The sequence below is a fragment of the Pygoscelis adeliae genome, unplaced genomic scaffold (genome assembly GCF_000699105.1).
Source record: "Pygoscelis adeliae isolate BGI_AS28 unplaced genomic scaffold, ASM69910v1 Scaffold113, whole genome shotgun sequence".
Lineage (NCBI taxonomy): Eukaryota > Metazoa > Chordata > Aves > Sphenisciformes > Spheniscidae > Pygoscelis > Pygoscelis adeliae.
Window position 1 is genome coordinate 3,974,990 of NW_008825108.1, and position 5,899 is coordinate 3,980,888.

A 5,899-nucleotide genomic window follows, 5' to 3' on the forward strand; every position below is an offset into this window, starting at 1 on the left:
AAAGGCCTTGACAAGTGTAAGCACTACTTAGCAACAACTAAAACACCGGTACGTTACCAACATTATTCTCCTCCTAAATCCAAAACACAGCGCTGTACCAGCTACTAGGAAGAGAATGAACTCTATCCCAGCCGAAACCAGGACACCAGTTAATGTCCAAAGTGTTTGATTTAGTATTGTCTGATATTTTGATTAAGAAATTAGAATATAAAGAAAGTTAATGTGGTCTATCTTGCATATATTAAAAACTAGAGATGAACAATCTTTATTCGTATGACTCATTTTGTGACTATTATACATACTGTCCTAGTTAAGGACTATGCTGGCCAAAAGAAACCCTCTTGCTCTTTTCAGGAGCTCACATTTTTAAAACCTCAGGGGAGTGTCAATATGAAAATACTATTGAGAGGACACTAAGCATCCTACAGAGCTTGTATTTTGACCCCACCCTATTTCATGGTTGTCTGCAACCTAGGAGTAAACAACAGTTAGAGGTAAGTTTTATAGTGGCAGGAGAAAGGGGGAGAAACAATACTCTCTGTTCCTGATACAACGTAGCTTATATTACTTGGGGAAGATTGGGACAGGCCAGAATGAAGTTTTTTTAAATACCAACAAAAGCCAAATCATATCTAAAATGAAGACCCATCCTGGAAACTATCCAGAAAGCACTGAAAAGACCTGGAGGTGGGTAATCACCTGGACACAAGCTTCCAGCGTGATGCAGTTCCCAACAAGACCAGTACAATGGTCTATACAACTGGGGGATGCCGAGTAAGAATGTGGAAGTTGCTTTACTACCGCAACTGGCCCTGGTGTGACTGCTAGAATAGTGCTCTGTTCTAAAGTTCTCTACTACAACAGCTATTGCACTCAGAGCAATGCCATGAAAACACTGAAAGAATGAAGGAACACATCTTAATGAGAGACTCAAGAGAGTCAGTAGGACTGCAGACCATAACACCAGCGTAGGGATCTGATAATCATTCAGCATATTAAATAAATACAGACAGACCTATATTTGGATGGATATCTCTCAAGATGTAATGAACAGAACCAAATTAAATTCAGACTAGAAACAGGTTTAAGTCTTAAACAGACTAATTAAATTTGGGGGCAACTTTCCCAGCTATACAGTATCATCTGTTACTGCAGGATTTTGTTTATTTTCTTTTTTACTTTATAAGCAGTATCCTGGCTATAAAAAGAATTAGTTCATTAAAAAACCCTCAACGCCTGCATTAGAAGGCTGGATTAGATCTGCAGTCCCCTCTGGTCTCAAACTATGAAGCTAACCACGATCCACGAAGCAAGACTCAACCTTCAATATTAAGCATCCTAATTTGTCTAAGACTTCATGGTTCCATCTTCCTTTTTAAGTAATACAATAAACAATAACTGATCTTTGAATGAGCTCACAAATGTAAGCTTAGTCCCTACAGTGATCGTGACTAAACTACAGAGTAAGTCCTGTACCTTTACAGGACAAATGAGAACAATTTGCAGCCCAATAAATCCCCAACAATATCAACAGAATTCTAGAGGGAATAAAGTCGGACTGTAAAATCAGGCTTTTCACCGATATTTTAAACAGAAGAAATTAGAGCCAAAGCTATCTACAATAAGTTTACGCATTTTCTTCACACCACCACCAAGGAATACAAGGAGATATCGTGCTTCTAACTTCCTAGGTAGTTACAAATTGAACCACAGGGAGAGAAACAAAGATAAAAATGAAGGTTTCCAGCTAGGATAATTGCTGCCAGAGCCCATAACTCTTAGAATTTTCTTCAAACTTTGCTGGAATATTTTTCGCTGACTTCAGAGTAAGGAAAAAACCAAACCAAAACACACACCCCAAGCAAAAAAAACCCACCCAAAACCCAAACAACCAACTTCCACAGCCAAGACTTTTCACCAAGAGAGATCTGTAATAACCAATAACTTCCATCTCTCAAACATATCCCACACAACCTAATGACAGTAGTGAATGCACTACATAGCAGTAACAAAACAGATCTTCCCCCCCAGTAATAGTTCTTACCATTTAGGAAGAGACACAGCCCTGAACAGCTGAAATACCTTTGGCAGTTCAGGCCATATTAGGCCACACACCAAGAATATTTTCCAAACAAAGAGGAGCAATACGAACAAAATGCATTTCCTAAAGATTTCCCCCCCCAGTCATGGATTTGAAAATAAAACATCCAAGCCCATCATCACCTACCACAGAACAGTCAGGAAGTTGTTCTCGTTTAGAAGACCCAAGGAATTTAAAGTCAGAAGGCCTATTAAAATCATTTAGTCAAAGGATAACAAGTACAAACAGTACAAGTAACATTCTCATACTAGGGCTACACTGTATAAATAGAAGCAGAGCTTGCTATTGTAACTGTCACCAGAACATTGGGAGAAGGAAATAAACCAGCAGGGACTACGCAGTCCAGTGTTACTGTGCCATCCTAGGCTGCTCTGCATCTCTCATAATGGAGCTACCATGTCACACTGCAGGGCAGCCAACGCCATGTCCACCCTGAGATCTACACCCCCAGGACTCCCCCTCTCTGGTCATCCTCGCACTTCACAATCCGGCTGAAGAATTCATGTATATGAAAGAGGTGGTACATCACTCACAGAATCGGAGTCACCCCAACAGAATCTACACTCCTCTATATTCACGGATTTGAAACACCACCCAGTTATCCACGTGTGGAATTCAAAAGCTTGCATTTGGTCTCTAGAAAGACATCCAAACTCAAGCTGAAAACATCAAGAGCTGGATAATCCACCATTGACCTCTTTTCTTCATTACAATGATTGCTCACCCTCACCGTTTACCACTTGTGCCTTTCAATTTGATCCCATTCAGCTTCACTTCCCAGGCACTGGATCTTGTTAAGTATAAACTGAATAAAGCACTGCATCTCAGTAAGAAAGTGTTTACAAGGAGTAAAAAAGGTGCTTCTCACTATTTCCGATAACGTGAACAGGGTTTTTTCAAGCCTTTCACCAGAAGGCATTACTAAAATAATTCTTAACTCTTTTCCACACTCTTCGTTGTTTAACAATGACTTTTAAAGACAAAACTCCATCATTAGTATTACCACATGCTCAGCCAAAAATCATCTCCTTGTTCTTAATCAGTAAACCACCTTTAAAAAAAACAAATCAAGGAATATATTATGTATTTTTTTTTAACCAAAGCATTATACTGGGAGCTTCTGCTGAACTGCTTATTCATATTTATATCCCACCAGTCAATAAATTTCAGGGTACAACCCTATACCTATGTTGTTTATCTTCAATGCATTACTTTGAATATGGCTGCACTACGGTGCACTTTGTTTTACTAGCATAACTTCACATGAATTCTGGATGTTTTCATACAGTTGTTCTGCCCTCCCTGATTAGTACCTATCCATCTTGTTCTCCTGCAAGTTTTATTAATTACTTCCAAACCATTCATGAAAAAAGTCTCGAGTCTAGTAGATTAACTCCTCTAAGACTTTCAGGAGCAATAACATTCAGGAATAATTCTCCCTAGCAACTATTTCTGAGATGTATCAGTTAGCCAGCAGTTCTCCATCCATTTATCATATACTATAAGATCATTCTGTGAGTACTACATGAGCAATTGATGTTATTTATTGTACTTCACCACCAAAATGGTATTTATATGCTTTGCTGTTCCACTAGTAATCTTACAACAATGCTACTAGAAAACAGTGGTATGTACACTGTCATACTAAACTGAACTTGTGATAAGAAGAAGGAATAAATATCCTTTGAAACAAGAGCCTATTACACAAGTTCAGCTTGCTTTCCTGTGGGAGGGAGGGAGGCCCATGAACTCAGTCAGCAAGATACCACACAAAGGCCACCAAAAGCAGTCCCATCATCAATTTCCTAGAGCATTCACATTTTCAGCAGTTTCTACCTCTTCTTACCAAAATTACTTGAATGACTTTAAGCTGAGCCTTTCACAAATAAATAAATAAATAGCTCTTCCAGCGCTCCAGCATTTAAGTAATTTTTCACTATTCCCAAGACCATCTTTCCTACAACATTCATACTGTGTTCACAGTATCTCATGGCAAAATGCAAAGCCATAGAGCCCATATAAAAACAAACACTTCCAAGAACGCCCCTCAAAAAACTTTGAAAGTAATCCAAATTAGTCAAAACAAAAAGTCAGTAAGAAGTAAAAGTCTGATTTAAAAAAAAAAAGCACAGAAAAAATATCTGAAAGAGATGTGTGACAGATAACAGTAGCATGAAATATAAGAAACCAGGAAAGAATTTGACAGTCATATGAAAAAAAACATCAGTTTTATATACGTATACAAATGTAAGAACTGATTATACGCTCCAACATCACTACTTACATAAGGATACAGTGCTATTTTCTTAAAAAGTGGAAATTGTTGAGCATTAAGGCCCCTGACCTTCAAAAATGACTGAACACAGATGCACTACATTGTTCAGTGGGCAGGTCTGTCACAGATTGTATTGTCGCAATACAGCTCTGCTCCAGTACAGAATCCTCAAGCTTTTAACAGACACTCCAGAAATGCTCTTTTAACAGCCAGTCTTCACCACCAACATTAAAAACATCCTTCTCTTTTAAAGCTTATCTGCACAAAGGGATTTTAAGGACTAAGGGAATACAGACTGAAACCTATGTAAATACTACCCTGTGAATAAGATATACTCAAATACTCAGCATTTCCAGAAAAAATTAAGTAAAAAACCCTCAGGACTAGTTAGACAAGTGGTATTTATTGCATATCAAAAGATTCAGGTTGGTGTTACAGCACACAATACATATTAACTTCTTCCCTCATCTTTTGTACGCACACTCAACTTTACACACCAAAGGAACAGTATAAAATTCTACCAGATTGCTTAACTAGTGAAAATCACCAATTTAAATGGAGACATTTTTGTTCATTATATAGTAATTACTCAAAGTTAATTTAACAAATACTAATCTTCAATCTTTAACACACAATGGTTTTCTAACAGCCTATAGATGTTTTTTATTCCATTTTACAGTTTTAGACTGCCCATCGAAAAGTTCCCACAAGTTAAGAACATTTTCTTTCAAAGAACATCAACATCCAACAGTCTGGATCCTTACTGAAAACTTCTGTCACTTCTTAAAAACATCAGACACTGCAAATGAGGGTACTTCTCCAGCTAGTCTGAAGAAACATGTAGCATCAGTCTTCACACATCACTTGAAAAAACAAAAAAATAACAAAAAAAAAATCAAGGCACTTATTCGGGGTGCATCGTTTTGCTACTTAACCTTCAGAACAGACAGGTCTATTTTAAAGTCGTAAGTGAGCACAGTTTGGAGAGGTAGAGAAGAGTGGGTAGGATACACAATCACATATAGAGGCCTATAGAGCCTCTTCAGTCATCAAGAAAACTAAAAGTGTCTTTAAGATGTCGTTTAAAGAAAGAGAGTACCATCTGTTTAGCAAAAACGAGCCCGGCATATGCACTAATCTTTCTCGTAGGCTGAAAAATCAATTCTTACAATCCTTAATGTATCAGGCGACAACACGTAAAAGGTTTTCTAAACTGTTTGAAATACATTTCAAAACAATCATACCAGTCCTCACGAATGCACGCATGCTGTTGACAAAGGTGGGTGGCACAAAAGAAGGGTAAAAATATCACACGAAACGAGCTCTGCGTGTTACCTGTAAACATTCCTCCCACCGCCCGGCCAACACGCTGGAAAAGACAGACCGTTTGCTTTCAAAATGAACCCCACGCCACCCAGGGAGCGCCGGGCTGGACCGGGCCAGGCCCGACCTGCAGGCGCCCCGCAGGCCAGTGCCACCAAAACGCAAGAGGAAACAAACATTTATTCCTCCTCCCCCGAACC